The following is a 24,164-nucleotide window of genomic DNA, read 5'->3' as shown; positions in this document are numbered from 1 at the left end:
CCTTTTACCCCTAAATATTTCAGTGTGCAATTCCTAAAAACAAGGATATTCTCATTTATAATTATAGTATAACAATCAAAATCAGGAAGTTAAGATTGACAGGATATTATTATCTCATCTCAGATTTCATCCAAATTCTACCAAGTCCCATTAATGTCCTTTAGAGCAAGACAAAATTTTTTTTCTGGTCTGGGAACTAATTCAGGATTACATATGAGTTTAGTTGTCATGATTCTTTGGTTTCATTTATTCTCATTCCTTAGTCATTGCCTTTCATGATCTTGAAATTTTTAAAGAATACTGGTCTGTTTTGTAAAATTTCCCTTAATTTGGGTTTGTTTAATGCTTCCTCATGATTAGACAGATTCAGGTTTTACCTTTTTGGTAGGAATACTGCAGAAATGATCTGTCAGTATGATTCACAGATTCCTATTTTGTTCAGTGAGTTACAATCTATTACTGTCACCAGTGCTAGCCACATGATTTGTGGGGCTTAGTGCAGAATGAAGATGCACAGCCCTGGGTGAGGATGAGAAAGTCAATCTCCTCTTCTCATGGACCCACCACTCCAACCCATGGTGAATGTGCACCCGCCCAGGGATTGCAGCCTCCATGCTGGGGTGCTCTTGATTCCTGGGTGATGGTGGCAGGAGCCCCCTGCTGAGTGGCACATAGAATGTACTGTGGTGCTACCAGACTACGGCAGTGATACCTGCCTTCTTGCCCGCCCCATGGTGCCATGGGGCCTGGGCTCAACCCTGATCCCTTCTGCTCTCACACCCAGGCTCCTGGCCAGGTGGAAGGTGATGGCGGAATGTGGGCCTCCCCCAGCCAAGGTGACTTAGTCACTGCCCTGGAGTAAGGTAGTGAATGCAAAGCTGGGTAGGGCCCAGGGGACCAGGGAGTGAGGAGTGGGCAGTGGCAGGAGTCAGAGCCATGTGTTCGCAGAGGCTTCAAGCCTCCAGCATCCTCCATTGTGCCATCAGATTTCACATAAAACACAAATTCAAGGGTAAAATTATTAAGAATTTTAAGACAGTGACTGCAGAGCATTAAAATTCTGAGTGCAGGGCCCTGTGTGATGTTCTAGTTGCATACCCATGAAGACAACCCTGACAATCACTACATGTTCAAATTGTCCCAGATTTGGCTGGTTGGAGTCCTTTCAAGCTGGCTCCTGTATTCTTTTTTTTTTTTTTAATAAATGTTTATTTCAAATATGAAATGTAATGTTTAAGCATTTTCTGAAGATAATTTTGTAGTTTAACAAGTGTAAATAAGACTTCTTAAAAAAGTTTACAACTAGGTATAAAATACTCAAGAATATACTTTGACATTCACAGTGGACATTTTTGAAAGGTAAGTTTTGTTAATGTAGCTTATAAACAAAAATATATTGACAGTCCCAGTTAAAATAAGCAAGCTCTTAGCTGAGGAATAATCCTCCCCCAGATGGGTCCTGTGTCCTTTTGTTATGTCCTTGTCATTCTCTGAGTACTTCTTTACTTTCTGGCTCATCCTTTTCTTAGACCAAGCTTTGACTCTAGGAGTTTGGTTCTTTTTTAAAAATTGAAACAAAATCACATAACACATTTTAAAGCATATCATTCTGTGGCATTTAGTACATTCACAGTGTTGTGAAACTATCACTTCTGTCGAGTTCCAGGACATTTTCATCACCCCAAAAGGATGATGTGCAGTAAACAGTCATTCCCTATTCCTCTTCCCCACAGCCCTGGCAACCAGTCTGCTTTCTGTCTCTATGGATTTACCTTTTCTGGATGTTTCATATAAATAGAATCATACAGTATGTGACCTTCTGTGACTAGCTTCTTTTACTTAGTATACTTTCAAGTTTCATTCATGTTGTAACAAGTATTAGTGCCTCCTTTTTGTGGCCAAGTAATATTCCATTGTATGGATATACCACAATTTCTTTATCCATTCATAGATTGATGGATGTTTAGATTGTTTCCACCTTTTGGAACCTTTTGGAGTAGTGCTGCTATGAACATTTATGTACAAGTATTTGTTTGAATACCTGTTTTCAGTTCTTTTGGCATATTTCTAGGAATAAACTTGTTGGGACATATGGCGATTCTCTGTTTAACTTTTTGAAGAACTGCCAAACTGTTTCCCAAAGTGACTACATCATTTTACATTCCCTCCAGCAACGTATAAAGGTTCCAGTTTCTCTGTATCTCGCTAACACTTGTTACTTGTCTTTTCTTTTTTAAAAAAATGTTACGGCCTACCTAGTGGGTATGAAGTGGTATCTCATTATGGTTTTGATTTGCATTTCCCTAATGACTAATGCCATTGAACATCTTTTCATGTGGTTGTTGGCCACTTTTATATCCTCTTTGGAGAGATGTCTATTTTAGTCCTTTGCCTGCTTTTTAATTGGATTGTCTTTTTGTGGTTGAGTTGTAAGAGCTCTTTATATATTCTGATACTATATTCTTATCAGGTATATGGTTTGCAAATATTTGCTCCCATTCTGTGGGTTGTGTTTTCACTCTCTTGAGAGTATCCTTTGATGTGAACAAATTTTAAATTTTGATCAAGTCTAATACAGTTTTCTTTTGTTGCTTATGCTTATGCTAATGCTATCACATGTAAGAAACCATTGCCAGATCCAAGGTCATGAAGATTTCTGCCTATGTTTTCTTCTATGAGTTTTATAGTTTTAGTTCTTATGATTTAGGTCTTTGATCTATTTTGAGTTAATTTTTATATATGGTGTGAGGAAAGGGTCCAACTTCACTCTTTTACATGTGAATATCTATTTTCCCAGCACCATGTGTTGAAGAGACTGTTCTTTCCCCATCAAATGGTCTTGGTACTCTTTTTGAAAATCAATTGGCTATAGTTTTATGGGCTCATTTCTGGACCCTCAAGTCCATTCCACTCATCTATATCTCTGTCTTTATACCAATACCACACTGTTTTGATTACTGCACTTTTGTATTAAGTTTTGAAATCAGGAAGTGTGAATTAACTTTATTCTTTTTCAGGATTTTTTTGGGGGCTTTTCCTTTTCTGCAAAAATAATGTTGAATTTGATAGGGATTGCATTGAATCTACAGATTGCTTTGAGGAGTATTGCCATCTTTACAATATTATGTCTTCCAGTCCAACAACATGGTATATCTTTTCATTTATTTAAGTCTTCTTTAATTTCTTGCAGTAGTGTTTTGTAGTTTTTAGTGTATAAATCCTACATCTCCTAAGTATTTTATTCTTTTTGTTGCTATTATAAACAGGATTTTTTTTTAAAAGTTCCTTTTTTGATTGTTCATTCCCAGTGTATAGAAATACAACTGATTTTTGTGTATTGATCTTGCACCCTGCATCTTTGCATATTTCATTTATTAGCGCTAATAGTTTTTTTGTAGATTATTTAGGACTTTATATATAAAAGATCATGTCTTTGGTTCCTTTTATTGGAAAAGGGTATTTAGAAATCAAGATCTGAGTGCTAAGTGTGTTCATAGCTACTATGATATACTTGCTTCTAGGACCTCTTAGCAGATGGAGCTGGAAAATATATACTTAATACATATCTATATGTAACTCTATTTCTCCATATTAAAAATCATGAGTTTGTACTGATACCTCCAATTTCAATCCTATTAATGTGACTGGAGCTGGGACTCTGCATGTTTCAAGCAGCAGCCTGCAGTGTCAGAGAAGCTCCAGAGCTGGAAGCAAGAGGGGTACTGTGACCAGTTCTGTGGCTGGAGTAAGAAGTGGTGTGGGGAGGATTTTGAACTGGTGCACAAGATGGGTTTAATATACTTAGTTTCTGTAATAACTTTCTCTCTTTGTTTTCCTCTGGACACACTTTTCTCAAATTCCTTTTTGGATTTCCTCTGCCCATGCCTTAAATACTGAGTGATCCTCTAGGTTCTGCACCAAGCTCCCTCTTTGCCCTCTCAGCACATTTTCTAGACTAGCTCATTGCCTCTCATGTCTTTGAGTCCCCTTGGTAATAGCTCCAGTTCACGTCTTCTGTGCTTCAGACCAACTTATTCAACTACATACTAAACAGTTTCACTTGGATGTTCTGCTGGTGCTGGTATGTCAGAGTTGAAGTGTCCTAAACTTGTTTATTATTGCCTGTTTCACTCTCCTTCCCTGTTGCTTTCTTCCTTTTGCTCAGGGGTTCCTAGTTGCCCAAACCAGAAATCTGGGCATCTCCATGGATTCCTCCCTCTTCTTCACCCCCTACAGCAAAGTCTTCCTCTTTTTTTTTTTTTTAATTAATTAATTTTTATTTTTGGCTGAGCTGGGTCTTCGTTGCTGCGCGTGGGCTTTCTCTAGTTGTGGCGAGCGGGGGGCTACTCTTCGTTGCGGTGCATGGGCTTCTCACTGCGGTGGCTTCTCTTGCAGCAGAGCACAGGGTCTAGGCGTGCGGGCTTCAGTAGTTGTGGCGCATGGACTTAGTTGCTCCGCGGCATGTGGGATCCTCCCGGAACAGAGATTGAACCCGTGTCCCCTGCGTTGGCAGGTGGATTCTTAACCACTGCGCCTCCAGGAAAGTCCCTAACAAAGTCTTCTTGATTCACTCTCTTAAGTATCTCAAATCTGTCCATTCATCTTCATTCTCAGGGCCACTGCCTTAAACCAGATCACTGTTATCCCTCACTTGGACTTCAGCATGCTAATTGGCCTCCCCAGCCCATTCTTCGCCTTATAGCCATTAAGAAAATGGGTTCTAAGTTCTGGTCCTGGCTTTGCCACTTATTAGCTATATGAACTTGAGTTGCTTAATCCCTTAAAGGCTCAGTTTCCTCATCTGTAATATGGGGACAAGAATAGTGATTATTTTATAGGGCAATTGTGAGAAGTAAATGAGGTGATATATGTAAAGTTCTTAGCATATTGGCTGATTCAGAGTAAATGGTCAATAAATGTTAGCTAATATTATTATAAGCGTTCCAGGATTCTTCATATTCCAGCCTCTGCTCATTTCTGCAGTTTATTTGATTGCTTTCTTCCACTCAGTTTTTCAGCTCTCCGAACTTCTTTCAGTTGCTCCAATATCTCATTCTCGTCTCCATACCATTCCTCTGCTCTCTTTCCTAAAATTCTCTCCTCTCTCACTTTCCCCTCTTATTCATCCTTCTGAATCTATACATCACTATCTCTGGGAAGTCTTGACTTGGTGTCACTTATCTGTGTTCCAGTTACACTCTTTAACTTCCCTTATCAAGAATCGTATCTCACTGCACTGGAGTTAACTTGGTTTCTCTGAGGGCAGGATCCCTGAGAGCAGGGACCAATTTACGTCGTTCACTATTGCCTCTCCTGTACCTAACACAGTGCTTGACTCACTGAATGAAATGAATGAATGGGTGATGACGAATGGGCCACAGCATCGCTATTTTCTGATCTCCTGCCTGGTAAACTCCTGGTGACAGCCCTGCCTGGCTGCAGGAGTGGGGAGGGCTGAAGGGGGAGCTCTCCTTATATGAGCCATTAGCGGTTGCTGCATTGTTGGCCCCCCAGATCTTAGCTGATCAGTGACTCCCAAGACTTCCTTTACACATGAACATCGGGCTACTTTTCCTGTCCTAACTTCCATCAGCAACAGTTTGATGGCCTTTCTCTTCCCTGGGAAACATCCCTTGAAAGCATCACCCTATGGTGAAATCTGTTATCCCTAACTTTGAGATGACTGTGTTATATTTGGAACTATTAAATTGAATGTATATTCAATATTTGACAATTTCATATGGTTCATCCTATATGTGAATCTGAGAAGATAATTGTACTGTAGTGCAAACTGTGAGTAGTTATAGACTGAAAGAATGATGGAGTTGGGCAGGTCGCCCTGAGAAAGCTGGAATTTGTGGTGCAAGAAGAATCAGTGAGATAGAACAGATAGTAAGAGACAGTAGACTAGGGCTTCCAGTCATTTTCTTTTGCTTAGAAGTAGAATTATTTGGTTCAGAAGTGCTTTGCCTGAAAGCCCACGGGGCAGGCCCAAAAGCCACTGTTCAGACCCCCAGGCCACTGGAGGAGAATTTGGCTGCCTCTCAGTGGGAACCTGGTGGCCCCAACAGCCACAGGTCCAAGCGGCCCCCACAAAACCGTCGGCACTGAGAGAAGGAAGCCGCTGGGGGGCAGCAAAGGCTCGCAGATGTCTCCTTACAGGGGCTACAAGTGCTGTACTTTGCTTTTTTTTTTTTTTTTTTTTTTTAACGAATTGCTCTAATCCTCGGAAATTTAACTGAGAGCGATTTTATAATCTGAACTAGACTGTAAGAGTAGAGACCTCGTTTGTCATTTCCTTCCAGAAATATATTTTTTCCTGCCAGAATCCTACTACTCTCCCCCCGCCCCCCCTTCCCACGGTCATTTTCAAGAACCCCAGAGCTTTCTCTCACTCCAGGAAGGCCATGTCCAGGCCCCCCGAGTGAGGAGCTGGCGGGGCGGGATGGACAGTGGCAGAGCCGGATGCCCAGCGCGGATCCGGTCCCTGGGGAGCCGGACCAAGGGGGCACTGTGAGCTGGAGCGCCCCCGGGCCTCAGGAACCGCGTGCAGGGCTGACTTTGCAGCCGCTCAGCACCTCTGGCTGCAAGGTGGACACACCGACCTGCTGCCCTGGAAAACACCTTTAGAAAATGGCTTTTAGGGGAGCAGGTTTGGCGAGAGGCACCAAACTATACCTTGCAGTGCCCGATCCCGTGGCAGTTTGTAAGTGTCACCACTGTGTCTCAGAACGAAAACAACCCCCTAAGGTTTCGCGCCTTCCAGGAAGCGGCAGTGGAGACCCAACTTGGACTAAAAAGAGGCGAATGGGGCCTTTGCTTGGCAGGTGCGGCGGGGCTGGGGGCGGCGCGCGGGGAGGGCGCCCGCAAAGCGCTCTCGCCGAGTTGGGCGGGGGTGCTCGCCGAGGTGACAGGAGGAAGCGGGAGGTGGAGGGTGGAGAGGAGGTCCCGCCCCCACCTCGCTCTCCTTTACGGGAAGTGATGTGGGGCCCGACGGAAAATACCCGCCGAGGACCCAAAAAAGGCCGTCAGCGGGTGGACGCAGCGCGCGCAGAAGGAGCGGCGTGGGGACCGCGGGCGGAGCAGGTGAGGCGGCGGGCGCGGGCGCGGGCGGGGGAGGCGCGCTCAGGCCCGGGGCTCCGGGAGGCTCCAGTCACCCCGCGGGGCTGAGCGACGGAGCGGGCGGGCGCAGGGTCCGGCCCTGGGGCGGGGGGTGGAGCTGCAGCTCCTTCTCTCCCCGCCTGTGGGCAGCTGAGCCCACCAGAAAAGCTGCTTTGCTTCTCCCAGGCCCTCAGCACAGACCCCGCGATGACAGTGACGGGGGTGGGGGTCAGCTTGGGCGAGGTGCTGATGAGATGGAGTCCCAGGTTGGGACGGGGCTGAGGTCACCTCCGGGCGGCATCCAGGTGCGAGGCTCCCCATCTCGGGGTGGGAGGAAGGAAACTTCTCTGGCAGGAGAGGAGGAAGGTCCCAGACCTCCTGCACGCCCCCCCTCCGCCCCCCAGCCCCCCGCCGTTCTTTCCTCCCTCCCTTTGTTGTCGGTTGAATGATTTAAGGTCTTGACATCTTTGCTGGTGAGGGTCTGGACGGACAAACTGCCCGGGTAGGAGAGAGTTCTCTCTTTCCCTGCCAGTCAGACAGAAAACCCTACCAGGCAGCCAGGCCCTCGGGTCTTGACTGGTGGTAGGGCTGATGTGATGACTCGTTTCGGTAACTATTGCCAAAGCTTTTACCTCTGTCCCAATAGATCACCGATTAAGCAAAGTCAGGCCTTAAGTGAAGGAAATCTTGTGAGCCCTTGACTTCACCTTCCCAGCATTTCGGCTCCTGCGGGCCACAAGGCATCCTAATCTCCTGCCAGGGGGTCCTCTTTCTTACCTCTGTGGGCTACCAGCTATTTTTTCCTGCTGGATAGATTATCACTTTTGGGTCAGCTCATCATTCAGATGTTGGAAGGGGGAGTAGTGTTATGCTGCATAAATTTTCTATAATTATTGGTGATATAATTTGTTGGTGCTTCACTGTTCTTGTTCCATTTATTTATTTATTTATTTTAACCTTCTTAGAAACTTGCTGTAGGGAGAAAACAGTCTGGAAAACAGAATTTCTGCAGACGGTTACAAATGAAGAAAGGTTAATGTAGTGCTGAAAAAACTTGACTGACCATCATTCTTTTCTGTATTTTATGTTAGTTTTCATTCCTACTTTCTTCCTTTCCTTTATTCTTTCTTCCTTACTCCCTCCCTTCCTTAATTTCCATGGCCTGCCTTGATTTTTAACTTTGATGAAGTACAATTAATTTATTTTTTCTTTTGTTGCTCTGCTTTTGGTATCAAATCTAAAAGCCATGAAGATTTATGCCTATGTTTTCTTCTAAGAGTTGTATAGTTTTAGCTCTTACATTTCCATCTTTGACTCACTTTAAGTTAATTTTTGTATATGGTGTGTGGTAGGGGTCTAACTTAATTTTTTTGCATATGGACATCCGCTTCTCCCAGCACCATTTGTTGAAAAGAGTATTTTTTTCCCCTTTGAATGCTGTTGGTGCCTGTGTTGAAAATAAACTGACTGTAAATGTGAGGGTTTATTTCTAGACTCAGTTCTACTCCACTGATCTGTATGTCTATCCTTACGCTAGTGTCATACTCTCCTCTTTATTAGCTATGTACATGGTAAGTTTTGAGATCGGGAAGTGTGAGTCCTCCCACTTTTCTTTTTTGAGACTGTTCTGGCTATTCTGGGTTCCTTGAATTTCCATATGAAATTTAAGATCAGCTTCTCAATTTCTGTTGCCTTGGTTTTAAAAGAGATATAAGGGTCTTGAAGTGGGCAACAGTCTCTAGGTACCAGACTCTTGATTTTCCTCTTCCAAACCCGCTTTCGCTTAGTCTCACCTGTCTCAGATAATGGCAACTTCACTCTTCCAGGTGCTCAGGCTAAAAACCCCAGGGTCACCCCTGATTCTTTTCTTTCTCTCACACTCCACATCTAGTCCCTCAGCAAATCTCATTGGTTCTATTTTGAGTCTATACCTAGGATAGGAAATTTCCACAGTTTCCATTGCTTCCACCAAGTTCCTTTCACTTCTGTCGCCTGGATTACTCAAAAGCCTCCTACAGGGCCACTCTGCTTCCACCCTCACCACTCTACAGTCTGTTCTCAATGCAGCAGCCAGAGTCAATTATGTCTCTCACTCCGGTGCTCAAAGCTCTCCAGTGGCTTTTTATCTCAGAAGGAAACCAAAGTCCTTGCTGTGGCCTGCAGTCCCCTTACATGGTGTGGGGGGCTTCATCTTCTATTACTCCCCTCTTTTCACACTCTGCTTCAGCCACGCCTCAGGACCTTTGTATTTGCTGTTTCCTCTGCCTGGAATGTTCTTCCTTCAAAAGTCTGCACAGCTTACTCACTCATTTCTTTCAAATCAAAAGTCATTTCTTTAGAGATGCCTTCTTGTACCATCCCGTCTAAAATAGCATCCATCACCCCCCACCCCCGCCCTGCCCCATCATTTTCTTCCCCTTTCCCTTGCCTTATTTTTCTTTCGAGTATTTATAGCACTTACTGTCATCACACACACACACACACACACACACACACACACACACACACACACACAGATTTTGTACACAACATCTATCTCCCATTGGTGGAATACAAGCTCCATGAAGGTCAGGAATTTGTCTTGTTCACTGTGGTGGGCATAGCACCTAGAATGGTTTCTGGCACATACTAAGCCCTAAAAAATCATGTTGAGTGAATGAAAAGGGAATGAGAGGCTGAGAAATGGGGATCACTCTGCTATTTCTTTCTCACTCTTCTTCCCACTTTATCCGAGAAGCAATGTCCATAGCTACACCGCAACTCGTAAATCTCTCCTCTCCTCTCCTCCTATTTTCCTCAAGATAATGGCCTTACCCTCCTTGGAAAGGGAAAGGTCAAACAAGCAGAAAGGTGAGGACTTTGGGTCCTTCCCACCGTGGCAGTGGGGAGACCTCTTCTCTGTAGCCTGGGCAGACTGGGTGGGGGCATTCAGCATCTGTCTCCAGTGATTCGGTCTCTTGTGCTGATCTAGGGAGAGAGTGAAATCCCTTGGAAATTTGAGAAAATGGAATTTCATTTCCTAATGAATATTTTGCAGTACAGTGAATTTAATCTTTTTCTGACTTCTAACTGAAATGGCCAATTCTGAGACTCATTTTGGCCTTTAATGACGTAACGACTTTAGACTGTCAACTGAGTATGTGTACGTGGCCTCATGTCCATGAGTAGATTGTAATATCCTGGAGGCAGAGCACTGGCTTTAGCTCCTTTGTGAGTCCTATACTGCAAGCTATCATAGACAAAAAAAGAAGTGTTCAGTAAACTCTTGCTGAATGTACCCATAAGTTAATGAATAAACTTGGATTTGTTTTCCTCATTAGAAACCTCTAGTCCATATATTTAATTTTTCTTAATGTATAGATATAAGTATCTTGTCTTAGTCTACCTCATCCTGCTGCTCCTGTGAGATCAATATTGGCCACAGTTGAGAGGGGTTTCCTGCGGACCTCTCTCAGTGAGAATTGAATTAACTGGCCCAGACAGCATAGTAATCAGTCTTTATTTAAAAATTAAATTAAAAATTAATTTTTAAAAAAATTAAAAATTATTTAAAAAACTGAACTAGCCTATTGTTATTTAAACTTACCTTGGAATGTGCCCTGTGTATATCTTCACTACAAACTATGAAAAAGGATTATTTTTACATACATGGAATATATATATATGTATATATATATATATATATATATATTTTTTTTTTTTTCCTCTCTGATAAATTAGAATAGGCTTGATACCACCTGAAAAACAAAACAGGGCTCACATATTTAAAGTGTGAGCCCGTAATTAACTGGATGGGTGGGAGACTCCCTCTCACAATGTGTATGTATATCAAATCACCATGATATACACTTTAAATAATCTTACAATTTTATATGTCAATTATGCCTCAATAAAGCTGGCTCACAATAAAAAAAAAAAAAAAAGTGAGCCCCTAGGCAGCAAGATTGTCTTGCCATTGTTCGAACAAGATTGCCTTCTGAAGAGAGGAATTTTTCCCTTTCACTGCCTTCACTTTTTATGCTGTGTGCAGGTTTTGCTTGGATCATATTTATTCCTCTGCCTCTTGGTCAGGAAGTTCCAGTTTATGGTCTGGTTTCCCTTAAGCTGATTATCTTGGGAGCAGACATGAGCACTGAGTTGGAGGAAGAGATAAAGGGTTTGTAATTAACTTTATGTCCAGAGGGTGAGAGGTGTGGAGCTGTGAGCATGCAGCTTGTTTAGGCCTCCTGTCTGGCCGTGCAGTACACCACATTCTTTTTCTTCTATGATTGAGGTCTACTAACACTCATATTTCACTTACTGTTAAATAAAACTTGATGCCTCACTTACTCAAAAGAAATGCTGAAAGTTATTCTTCCTTGCCTGTTTTTGTTTTGTTTTTTGCCTCTGTGTATGTTACCCATGAGAAGGCCTCCCATTTAGTGCCTCAGCCATGCTCCCATTTAGTGCCTCAGCCACCCACAAATATGAAATCAGACTTCTGAGTCTTGAAATTGAACTTTAAACGTGGGGTCAGAGGTAGGGTGCCAGATTTAGCAAATTGGAAAAAAATAAAAAAGAAATTTGCATTTTGGATGACCAACAACTAATATTTTACTATAAGTATGTCCCATGTAATATCTGGGACATACTTTTGCTAAAAAATTAGTTGTTTTTATGAAAGGCAAAATCAACTGCTGTCTTGGATCTAATCTGGTAACCCTGGTTTGGTAAACCTAGGTTTATGCACAGGGAATGCATTGATCATGATAATGTCCAAAGAACGACTGAGCTGTGGCTCACTTTGGTGATTGCACATGTGTCCATCTTAAGGAAGGAGAGGGCTTATAAACTCAAGGAGTATTAGAACTAGAAGGAAGTAGAAGATTGTCTTACTCTAGTGTTTGGTAGTTAAGGAAATTTTTATCCAGAGATGTTAAGTCATTTTCTAAGATCACACAGTTAGTAGCAGAGCCAGAACCGGAACTCTGGGTCCAGTGGTTGGTCTGCTACATAATGTCTTCCCTGAAGAGATCATGTGTGAGTTGCTTATGTGTTCGTGCTGACCTTTAATCACTTCTTTTGCCACCCTCCCATGATTGCTCCATTATCCTGCCGTCCTTCCAGTCTCTAGATCCGTTATGTGGCAGGCAAAGCCATCCTCATGGATACCCTTGTCTTTTCTCTGAGAACCACAGGACTGTTTTAAGCCACCATTGGTTGTATTCCTGTGGTGATGCCAGAAAGCCAGAAAGCCTGTCTTTCCATGTGTTTTTATTCCTTTTAAGGTCTGGTTAATATTTTTGTCACCTTTGAGTGTTCATTGTAAGATGCTTTGATTTAGGAAGACTTGCTGAGAATAATCCCACAGCCACCAAGTACTGTCTCACTGTAAGTCACTTGCTTTGTGTGGCCTATTCCTTTGATACTGCGTATCCTTTTGTATTTTGGTAGAATAAATATGGAAGCTACATGGTAAGGACCAACGCAGTAGATAGGTATATGTGACTTCCTCTTTAGAGATGTGTCCTCTTAAAACACTGGGTTATTTTCTTACTGTTCTAAAGTTATTTGTACTTATTTGAGAAAGCAGTCTTGAAAACGAATATGCTTCCTCTGACTGCCACGAGAATACCACATTTCAGAGCCACTAATCCTGTTTTTTCATAGCTTTGTTGATTAATTCATATAAAGCCTTACCAGCTGCCAGGTCAAAGCAAAACAATAAAATCGGTTGCCAAGAGACTGAAAAATCTGTTCGTTCTTATTAACTGCTGCTCATCTGTCTTGCTCTGATCCCACCACATGGGCAGCTGGTCAAGTCTCATTTGATGGTTACTTCTCTCCTGTACGTTTGTATCATTTGCAACAAAGACAGGGTCTCAATCAGCTAGTAAAACTTATGGTACGGTATTGTTTAAATTCTTGCTGTACTAGCCCTAATACGGGAAGGAATGAGACATACACCTGAGAATTTTAAAATATAATCCATGGTTGTGGTCGGGATTTCTTTGTTCCCTGCAATGTGTGAATCGTTTTCATAATGAATCTCACCACTGCAAGGGAGCAACCCCAGGCATGAGTAAAAAAGTCCAGCAGCCCTTGAAAAGATAAGGTATCGTCCCTCTAGTCAGATACTGGAGACCAAATGTGGCCAAACAAGCTGCCGGCTGTTCCAGGCTGGGCTTCCTTCGTCAGGGACAAGGTCAATTCTCCATTGCCCCCACTCCGCTTAGGCACAGAGGGCCCTGAAGTGGGTTGTGGTATTTCTTCAGGGAGTGACTCATCCCTGTGTTCCACAGCTCCTGCTGGAATGTGGAGGAACCAACACAGGCAGGAATTAGTGGATTGGTTTTTAGTTTCTAACACTGCCAATAATTAACTAAGTCATATTACACCAGCGTTCTCAATTGGGCTGGTTCCGACTCCCTCCTCCCGCAGAGGGCACCGGGCAATGTCTAGAGACATGTCTGGTTGTCACACCGGGGGAACTATTGCTGGCATTTAGTGGGTAGAGACCAGGGGTGCCTCTAAACATCCCACAATGTACAGGACAGCCCCTCATGGCAAAGGGTCAGTCCTGCCCACCATGTCAGTAGGGCCAAGGCTGAGAAACCCTGTGTTAGACACATCATTGAACCTCTCTGGTGTGCAGTTTCCTGAGTTCCACATTCTCTCCATCATGTAAAGTTAACTAAGCCTAACTCCACCACTCTTGCCTTTCTAACCTCTCCCTCACCCCAATTCTAAGTCATTAAATGTGAAGTAGGACCCAGGCATCTATATGTGTATATCGTTTTTAATCCCCACCAGGGATGCTGATGGGCAGTTGGGACTGAGAACCCTGCCCTCAGGGACCATGGAGTGAGGTCCTCACCAAGGTGCCAGGGTGGACCATCTGAGGGAGTGGATGCTGTGGGGAGAGCCTGCCAGCAGGAAGTGAGAGCCGGGCGGCAGGGCCTGGCTGCCGTGTGATTCAGCGCAGGTGGAAGGCTGCCAGAAGGGCCGCAGGGAGTGCTGTGACTGAAGGCTTGGCCCCTGAATTCCTCAGAGATGGGGCCCTCAGCCCCTCGGCCTGACGAGCTCTCAGCTGCCCGGGAGTGTGTGCTCCACAGATTGCCAGCTAGCCACCGTACCCTTGTGCCAGAGGTGCCACAGACCTCAGAGTTTCCCAAGGAAATAGTAGGACTGGCCAGTTTCTTCATTAACACCCCATTTCCTGCTTAGCTAGAGCCTCTCTGGGAGATTAAAAGTCAACAGCAAAAACCCCAACCCTGAGTCAGCAGCCCATTTTGCCACCCAGATAAGGAAACCTCACTTGTTACACTTACGGCATCGTGTAATTTAAGGGCTGGTAGGCACCTTAGAAACAAGGGAGCCCAGCCTCCCCTCCACCTCAGAGGTTCAGAGCGGTCCCCAAGGTCACATGACAAATTGATGGCAGAGACGGTTCTAGAAGACAGGTCTGCTGGTTCTTTCTATGCCCCTGTGCTAATGTTTCTTAATTGTAACCAGCAGTGTCTCTTCCTTGAACTCTTCTAAAATATCACAGGAATTGAAGCAAGTATATTAATGATTTTCCCCTATGTTAAAGCAGTCCAGAAATATCTGATTGTCTGCTATGGCTGTGTGCCAGCTGCCAGTTAAAGGCCACCATCATTTTTTTGCCTGTACTGTTGCTTTTCTTCTTCTTTTTTTTTTTGACCACACCATGCAGCATGTGGGATCTTAGTTCCCCGGCTCAGGGTCAAACCTGCACCCCCTGCTGTGGAAGCGTGGAGTCTTAACCACTGGACCACCAGGGAAGTCCCTGCTGCTTTTCTGGTGCCGTTCTTTGCCACCCATAACCCATTCCTCACACAAAGCCAGTGATCTTTAAAAAATGTAAATCAGATCGTATCCTTCTTCTGTTTAAAATTCCTCAGTCACTTCCCACTGCAGTTGGTGTAAGATCCAAATGTTCTAACCGTGGTCTGGAAGAGTCTCCGTGTTCTGAGCCCTGTTGACCTCCTTGACCTCAGTTCATCCCTGTGCCCCCGTCTTTCAGCCTCCTCTACTTCCTTTCTGTCCCTTAAAAATGCCAAGTTCTTTCCTTCCTCAGAGCCTTTACACTTGCCTATAATTCTTTTCTCTAGATCCTCGCCTGGCTGGTCCCTGGCAGCAGAGTAATCCCTGATCACTCTGTTGAAAGTAGTCTCTACCCTATTATTACACTATTGTCTTCACAGGACTTAGTACTATTTGGAATTATTTTACCTCTGTGTTCACTTATTATGTCTGTGTCTTCCTGCTGAATTGTTCTCTCTATGAGAGCAGGGACTTTTTCTGTTTTGTGAACTCTCTATGCTTAGCACCTAGAATAATGCCTGGCACATGGTAGACGCTAAGGTAATAAATGAATGATAGAGTAACTAGGGAGTTGGTGTTAGAGAAGATTGCTTGACAGATTGTCCTATGTAATTCCTATTTTTTCCTACATTGGACTTTATTTATTTATTTTTTAAACCTGTTTCTTTTTTTTAAATTAATTAATTAATTAATTAATTTTTGACTGCGATGGGTCTTCGTTGCTGTGTGCGGGCTTTCTCTAGTTGTGGTGAGCGGGGGCTACTCTTCCTTGCAGTGCACGGGCTTCTCATTGTGGTGGCTTCTCTTGCTGCAGAGCACGGGCTCTAGGTGCGCAGGCTTCAGTAGTTGTGGCACGTGGGCTCGGTAGTTGTGGCTCACGGGCTCTAGAGCGCGGGCTCAGTAGTTGTGGTGCACGGGCTTAGTTGCTCCGCAGCATGTGGGATCTTCCCGGACCAGGGCTCGAACCCATGTCCCCGCATTGGCAGGAGGACTCTTAACCACTGTGCCACCAGGGAAGTCCTGGACTTTATTTTTTTAACTAAAACTGGAATGCCAGTTTGATACATGAGAAAAGCACAACTGTTAAGCAGACTAGATTCCTTTCTTTGAAGACGAGTGTACTCACTTCCTCTGGTAAAAACTCTGTGGGAAGCAAATATAAAAGGACAAGAGTACTTGGTAAGCACAGACTCAGACACAGGGACTTAGAAATCAAACAGGTCCAAGAGCTTTAGTGCTGGATGGGGCCTGAAACATCACCATGGGAATGGTTCCTCAAAACTGGCTGCCCATGAAAATCACACAGGGAACTTTTATTTAAAACATACTCACGCGGGGACTTTCCTGGCGGTCCAGTGGCTAAGACTCTGCGCTCCCAATGCAGGGGACCTGGGTTTGATCCCTGGTCAGGGAACTAGATCCCACATGCCGCAACTAAAGATCCCGCACGCGGCAACAAAGATCCCGTGTGCCACAACTAAGACCCGGTGCAGACAAATAAATATTAAAACAAACAAACAAACAAACAAACAAAAACCTAAAAAAAATACACACGCAAAACCACACGTTTTTCAGTCTCTCCTTTGGAGATTTTAATTTGCTATTCTTGGCTTTAAGGCTGGGGAATCCATGTTTTATCTAAAATGCTGCTGTAGTGATGGATGGTGCACAGCCAGGTTTGGGAACCAGTGACTGAGCCCACTTCTGTTCCCAGGTGAGTACACTGAGAGGTTCAAAGAGATCCCCTGTCTCACTCAGGGGCACCCACCTGGGGAGCTGGGAGATGGTACTCAAATCTCCCAGCCTTCTCTCTGCGCCTTTCGAAAAATGTAGTGAGAAAGAGTCTCAGGGACAGAGGTGGCACAGCCTTGGAAGTTGTGGGTTTATTACTTTTTTCTTTATTGACATGTAACTAACCAGTCTGGTGTCAAACAGGAAATGCATCTAGCATCGTTTTCCTTTTTTATTACAAACTATCAGAACAATCTGATTTTAGTGGAGCGATGATCAAAGTGTGGTTCTGAGACCAGCAACACCAGCACCATCCGGGAACTTGTTAGAAATGCAGATTCTCAGCCCTGGCCCAGAACTACTGATTCTGGCACTCTGGAGATGGCCCAGCAGTCTGTATTTTCAAGCCATCCAGATGATTCTGATGCCCACTCAAGCTTGAGAACCACCATCACAGGTACTTTTTACAACCCAACCATTGGTTAAAGAAGCTGGCCTCGGCCTTTTAGTTGGTGACTCATTAACATGCAGAACTTAAGCTAGCCATCTGCTTTCCTTGGTGAAGTTTGTTCAAAATAGGGACTTTTGTTATAAATCTTCATTAGACTGCTACACAAGAAGAAAGCGGGGGATGGGTTAATACTTGCTGAACACCTGCTGCATGTGAGGCTCTGTGCTGGAAGCTCTTACCTGTTGTCTCATTTAATTCTCACAACCATCCTGCTAGGTAGGTATTATTATCCCTATTTTACAGATTTGGAGTCTGAGGTTGATGGAGGTTAAACGTGGTCTTTCCTCTGGGTTATTTGCCCAGCGATGGTTGTGCATTTTGCTGTCTGTTGTCTCCATAGAGCAGCTGCTCTCAAACCTTTTTATGCACAATCAGGAGTCTTCTGGGAATCTTGTTATAAATGCAAATTCCCTAGCCATCCTCTCCGAGATCCTCATTCAGGGGCCTGGGTGGATTTTCTTCAGGTGCTCCAGGTGACTCTGCTGCCAGTGGGCATCAGGCCATACTTGGAGAAGTTCTCTCCTGGATCCAATCACTCTTGCCTCAGTAGTTGGACCAGATGTCTCTCAAGGCTCCTCGGAGGTTCTGCGGTTCGCCAGTGTTTTGCTCACAGGCCTTGGGCACTGGGTGGGGACTCTGGCAGAAGAAATGTGAGCATGGGAGGTGGGAGCTTGGGAGCCTGGACAGAGAAGTCTCTTACATGCCTGGTGGTTCATGCTCTCTGCTGCCTCTTAGAGTGCCCAGGCCATGTTTTGGCTTTGAGTAACTTGTGACCCTTTCAGTTATCTACCCCAAATTGTGCAACTTTTCTTATAGCAGCTTCGCCCTTGTGTTGGTGGACTGCCCTGATGTGAGCAATTTCCTTCAGCTTTTGAGGTCAGAATGGCATTTCATCTGTTTGATGATAAGATCCCTTATTTTTCAGGCATAGAATGGACATATTTAGTGAATGCATTGTTACTCCATTAGGAGACAATGATTTGGTGCCATTATGAAGGAAAAAAGTGAGATGCAAATTAAAAAAAGAATTTCAGGTATGATGTCTGATGTCCTTCTTTGTGAGTTGGAATGCTGATTTCTGTCCAGAAGTTTAGAAGCAACTACTAACATAAGTACCCCAGGGCTTCTGTAGTAGAAAAGACGCATGTATCCAAAGCTGGTGGAAACCTCTCAGGCCTTTGCCCAGGGGAGAAGTCAACATTGTTGAAATATTACATTTCTTTAATAAGTCTTAGTCCCTGAAACAAATTGTGTAGGAAAAGGGTGGAAGGAAATTCATGAAAGCAAACATTTCAGCTTCCTGGAATCCATTGTATAAAAGGTAAATTATTTTTCCAGTAAGAAAATAACCAAGGTACAGGTTAAGTTTCTAAGGATAATTTGTTTTGCCACTGATCAGAGTTGGTAATAACAATAGGTAACTGAGTCCAGTAGCTAGAGCTATCATTTATTGAGAGCTTACTATGTGTCAGGAATTATATGAACATTCTCTCACTTCATCCTCAATAGACTTTCAAAGTAAATATTAGCCTTCATTTTACAGCTGATGAAACAGGCTCAAAAGGATTAAGTAATTTAACCAGTGCTGGGACTGGGGTTTCCAGGTATGCAGGACTTTCAGTGCTAAAACGCAGTCCCAGGTAAACTGGGATGGTTGGTTTCCCTGAGTGTCACCCAGTGCACTGACCTACAGTTGATAGTTAGAAAGTAAGCCCAAAGGGTTCTGAATTGTCAGATAGATGATTTGTATATGGAAATGTGCAGATTTGCCTCACAGAGAGACCTTCAGAACATTTTGTGGTGCCCATTTTTCTCCATTTTATACATAATTCTAATCTTGGTTATTTGGTTTCCATGTGCCTTGTCAATTAGAAGCTGCACATTGGCGGGGGAAGGGGTCACCCTAGAAAGGCACGCTGATTATTGTGGTGAGGGACAGCTGGCTAACTGACAGAGAAGGTGAGGGCAGGGAGAATGAAATATAAACTAATAAAAGACAAAATCAATACAGTGTCAGGAGGCTTTTACTACAGGGGCAAACATACCTTAATAAGAATAACTACTATTGAACATTTACCATGTGCCAAACACTGTTTTAAGCACTTTATAGGTATTACATAATTCAATTTTTACAAGATAATCCTGTTATTATCCTGGTTCCACAGATGAGGAAACTGAGGCACAGAGAGGTTAAGTAACTTGCTGAAGGTCACACAGCCAGTGAGTGGTAAAGCTGAGATTCAGAGCCAGGCAGCCTGTCTCCAGGGCCCAGATCCTCAGCATCCTGTTTCCGTGTAGGCCCTAGATCCTGAGGATGTAGCACACGTTAGGGGTGTTTATTGTGATGGCCTGAGTCATCCAAGAAAAAAAAACTTAAGCTTGGGCATTACCTTTCATTTTGTATTAATTAATTTTAAAGATTTTATCAGGGCATAGTTCTACAAGGCCTGTTAGGAGAAGCCATCAGAGTCCCCGCCCCCAGTTCATTTCCTGCTCCCCAGAGTCAACTGCTTTCAGTTCTTGCAATGAGTTGACTCTTGCTGGTCGTTATATCCCCTGTCTCTAAATGACGTACTTATATTTCTATGGCCGATTTTTCAGTTTTAGGCATTATCTGTTGATGCTTTACTATGGAAGAAGAGAATTTTAGCTTGTTTTTCCACCTACCCCTACCACACACGTATACCATTTCCATCTCCTCCTTCTCCCAACAGGTACATCATAGTTTTAGCTAGATTGACATGTCATGGGCTCCTTTGTATCTTTCAGCGTCCCTCCTGGGTTGGGCAGATTCTCCCGAGAAGACCATTTGAACCACCTGTCTGTGGAGTATGCCTGCCTTCTGGAAGTCCAGTGTGTAGGTGAGGGTGGAGGTGTCTTCATACTTACTCTGCAACTTCTCAGTGCCTCCCCCTGCCTCCACTGAAGTTGGTATGACTCAGAGACCCTCTGAGAGTTTGATACTCGGAGTTCTACTCTCTCCAGAGAATAAACCTTCGACTACTGCCAGAGCTGGAGGAGTTACAAGGCTGGCAAGGGTGGGGCTTGGGGTGTAAACAGACTTCCACCATTTTTAGCCCCACTTTACCCTATCCCCTCCCTCAGAGGTGTTTGGGGCTCCAACTGCCTAAGCCTTTCTGGAGATTCTGTGATGAGTTGCTTGTTGGCTTTCTCTAATGGCAGGTAAGGAGTCTGCTTTCCTGGGTCTGCTAATCAATTACCTCTTGTTCATCTATTCGATACTTTCTAGCTTGCCACATTTTCTTCCTGTTGTTTCCACTCACTTTCTCTTTGTTTTTGTAAGTTTATGTCTATAAGAAATAAAATTCTCTTCCTTGTTATACTAGTGAGATTTGGGGAGGTAATGGAACTAAATGTATTTCGTGTGCCGTCTGTATCCTGAAGCCTGAAAGACGTTTGAGAAAGCTTTCAATGCAAAGTGGTCAAAAAAAGGTTGTGTTGCTCTAAGGAGAAGACTTATAGTTCTATGAAAAATGGGGCTGTTGAAGTTTTACTTGCTACTGAAAGTGTAGCTCTAGGACCAGGCGCATCACTGTTACCTGGGTATCACCTGGGTGCTCCTTAGAAATGCAGAATCCTGGGCCCTACCCAGACCTGTTGAATCAGAATTAGCATTTTAACAAAATCCTAAGATTCCTAAGGACACTGAAGGCTGAGGAGTGCTAATAAGAAACTCTACTCAGCTTCTACTGTAATTTAGAATAAGCTAACTATAATGAATTTTAATCTGGGATTTAAACATTTTGGTACATAACGTTAATAAATTATTCTCCACCTTCTAGAGGTTGCTGTGAGAAAAGAGGAGTATATAAGTTTTCCTTTATAAACCACATAAACCGAAAATTCCGTGTCACTTACCAGATGATGTCAGACTGGCTATGTTCAGGCTTTTTCAGTTGCTCACATTTCAGGTTGGTGATGGGATTGTGTAGATTGTATCGGTGGAGTCTTCAGTCACACTTTGAGTGGTCAAAGTGAGAGGGTGGCTTCCCCCAGAGGCAAAGGATAGAGTGATTCGTTTTACGCCCGGCATCTATCCCAGTGACAGGCTTGTGTTCAACTAGTGATCTGTGGGACGGGTGAGTCAGATAAGACACAATTCCTGTCTTCAAGATATTCAGGGACTTCCCTGGCGGTCCAGTGGTTAAGACTCCGTGCTTCCACTGCAGGGGAGCACGGGTTTGATCCCTGGTTGGGGAACTAAGACCCCACAGGCCGCGTGGCACGGCCAAGAAAAAAAAAAAAAGATATTCACCAACCAGCAAGAAGTAAATTGGATAATTACCATACAGGGTTAACCTGTTCTAGGAAGAGTGAGCACAGAGAAGGGGCATCTGATGCAGCATTACTGGCAGAAGAAGGAGCCGAAGGACTGAGTCTCTGGGTGAACAGGGCTTGGTGGGTTTAGAGCAGGTGCCCTCTGGTGAGCGTATCAGAATCACCTGGAGGGCTTGTTGGCCGCCCCCATCCTTAGAATTTCTGCTTCCATAGGCCTGGGGTGGACCCACGAATGTGCATTTCTAACGGTTTCCCAGGTGCTGCTGCTGACCCTGCTCTCCCATTTTGGAAATCACTGGTTTAGAGAATTACAGCTAGCTGTGGTGGCTGGAGTCAGGAGGCAGGGATGACAAAGAAGGCAGAGGCCTGAGGAGTGGGGATGCCACTGCGGAGGTGGTGGGGAGCCGTTGGCTGCTTTTACAGAGGACAGTGATGGACACCCGCTTACCGTCTGGAAAGATCACTTTGGGTGAGGCGTGGAGGATGGGTCCGTGGGGGGGGGGCCCAGTTGGGGGCCAGAAAACCAAACGTGTGGTTGATTGTAGCCATCCAATGAGAAAGGAGAAACACTTGGAATACAGGCAAGAGGAGGAAAGAGCCCTAGAACTTGGTGGCTAGTGGAAGTGGGAGGGGTGAGAGGGAGGGGCCACTGAGGACCGTCAGATGTCTGGCTGGGTGTGTGTTCGGACTGTGTTACTCAAGACGCAGGAGGAGAAGAGGGTCTGAAGCAGGGTCTGGAGAGAAGAACACAGGAGGTAAGTGGAGGGCAGGACATGTTGAATTTAAGATGCCAGCAAGATATCTGGGTGGACCGCGCGGTAGAGAGTTTTCCTCATGAGTCTGGAGGCCAGAGTGAGAGGTGTGGGCAGTCCCATCACTTCTGCCACTTAACACTGATCTCCCGTGGTGTTTGTTTGGTTCAGGCCTTGTATTTGTAAAGAAACAGTATTAATATAAACCTTCAGGGCCTTGAGAACACAATACTTTTAAAGATGTTTTTTCAAGAAACATCTAATTTTTTAATGGGGGGGAAAAAGAAAAAGTTGAAGTATGAGTCTTCTAACATTGGAAGGCGGTGAATACAGCCACCTTCTGTCTGAGAGACCAGGAGATTGGGTTTTAGTAAAAACTTGAAAGGGGCAAAGTCACTTGACTGGTTTGCAGGCCATATGACGAACAGCTGAGACTAATTAGCTGGATTGTGGGTTTTTACAGAGATGCCTGATTTGGAAAGTTGATGGAGCAAATTGCTTTTCAAAAGGCTCTTTTGAAAAACTTTTACAAGTAGGCGATTCTGACTTTCACATCTTTGTATTAGACAAAAAGTAACTTTTTAGAAGAGGACATGTGATTCCAAGTTGTCTAATTGTTGAAGTATTGGGAACGCCAGTCTCTAAAGTTTTAGGAAAATTAACCAGCGATTTATACTTTGTCAAGGTATGGTTTTGCTTTTTTTGGTGGTGGGGAGGGAGGTAGAGTTCTGCCATGCCAATTTTCAAGTACTTAAAACATGTGCAAGTTAACATAAAATACCACTGCACATGTTAAATTTTTTTTAAACAAAGACTTCAAGACATCTGCTAAATTTCTTGGGTTTAGTTTGAAAAGTGCATTTTCAATTACCAGAGAGTGAGTATGAATACTGACTGCATTCTTCCTTTCTTTTCTGTACTTTAACAAAGTAACAGAGGCTTTTATTCTCAGATGATATGTTGAATAAGAGAGCCGATTATGGAATCGAATTGCTCTAAGAGTCTTGCTCATCCTCTGAGCATTTTAGCCACAAAAATTCAAGCTTATTGGGATTTTGTTTTCAATATTGTTAATAGCTCTAGTGGAGGATTATATAAGCATGTGTTTTAGTATAAGGTGTATTTCTTCTGTCAGTTAAATTTGCCTTCAAATTATTAATTTTGTGATGTTTGGAAACAGCATTGTGAGGAAAGGTCCATCTATTTTAGAGATGCTTAGTGATAGTATGCAGGAATGAAAGATCTGGGTGATGAGTGTGATGGGGTATCTTATTATACAATTCTCCCTACTTTTAGATATGTACCAGTTTGCTGGGACTGCCATAACAAAGTGTCACAGACTGTGTAGCTTAAACAACAGAAATTTCTTGTCTCAGTCCTGGAGGCTAGAAGTCTGAGATCAAGGTGTTGGCAGGGGTGGCTCCTTCTGGGGGCTCTGAAGGAAGGATCTGTTCCCGGCCTCTCTCCTTGGCTTGTATATGGCAGTCTTCTCCCTCTGTCTCTTCTTGTCATCTTCCTTTTCTGTGTGTCTTTGTTCAGAAATCTTCTTACAGGGACACCAGTCACACTGGATTAGGGCCCACCCTAATGACCTCTTTTTCATTTGATACCCTCTCTAAGGACCCTCTCTCCAAATCAGGTCATGTTATGAAGTACTACGAGTTAGGACTTCAACATATGAATTTTGGGGGAACACAATTCAACTCATAACAGATAAATTTGGAAGATTTCATTACACCACACTTTGCCTCCACGTGCATGCAATAAATATTTATTAAGCCAAGTGCCTAGACTGTGTTGGGTGTTGAGTGTGTGAAGGTAAATAAGACATGGTCTCTGCCCGCTAACATTGGTTTAATCATATGTACGGCTATAACTTCGTGAGTGTGCGTTCACTTATCTCTTCCATTGAGTCGTGGCCACTTTCACTGTTGGGTGTCCCT

The 24,164-nt window shown here is 43.9% G+C and overlaps 1 protein-coding gene and 1 long non-coding RNA gene across 5 annotated transcripts in view; one reads left to right on the top strand and one right to left on the bottom strand.

Annotated features, from left to right (window-relative positions):
- LOC309654371 overlaps positions 1–24,164 on the bottom strand; it is a 350,754-nt gene that overhangs the window by 292,329 nt on the left and 34,261 nt on the right. The gene's annotated exons all lie outside the window — the stretch shown is intronic.
- The window catches only part of RAB27A (RAB27A, member RAS oncogene family), a 71,078-nt gene continuing 53,842 nt past the window's right edge, over positions 6,929–24,164 (top strand). The window contains exons 1-2 of one of the 4 annotated variants that reach the window (XM_082448203.1): positions 6,929–7,086; positions 19,940–20,031. The gene's annotated coding sequence lies outside the window, so the exon portion shown is untranslated. Of the gene's footprint in view, positions 7,087–16,908; positions 17,117–19,939; positions 20,032–22,131; positions 22,225–24,164 lie in introns of those variants that run through there. The other 3 variants (XM_082448202.1, XM_082448205.1, XM_082448204.1) reach the window with 3 other exon arrangements.

This window comes from Balaenoptera physalus (genome assembly GCF_965194825.1).
Source record: "Balaenoptera physalus genome assembly, chromosome: 2".
Classification (NCBI taxonomy): Eukaryota; Metazoa; Chordata; class Mammalia; order Artiodactyla; family Balaenopteridae; genus Balaenoptera; species Balaenoptera physalus.
This window is presented reverse-complemented; position numbering and strand designations above follow the sequence as displayed.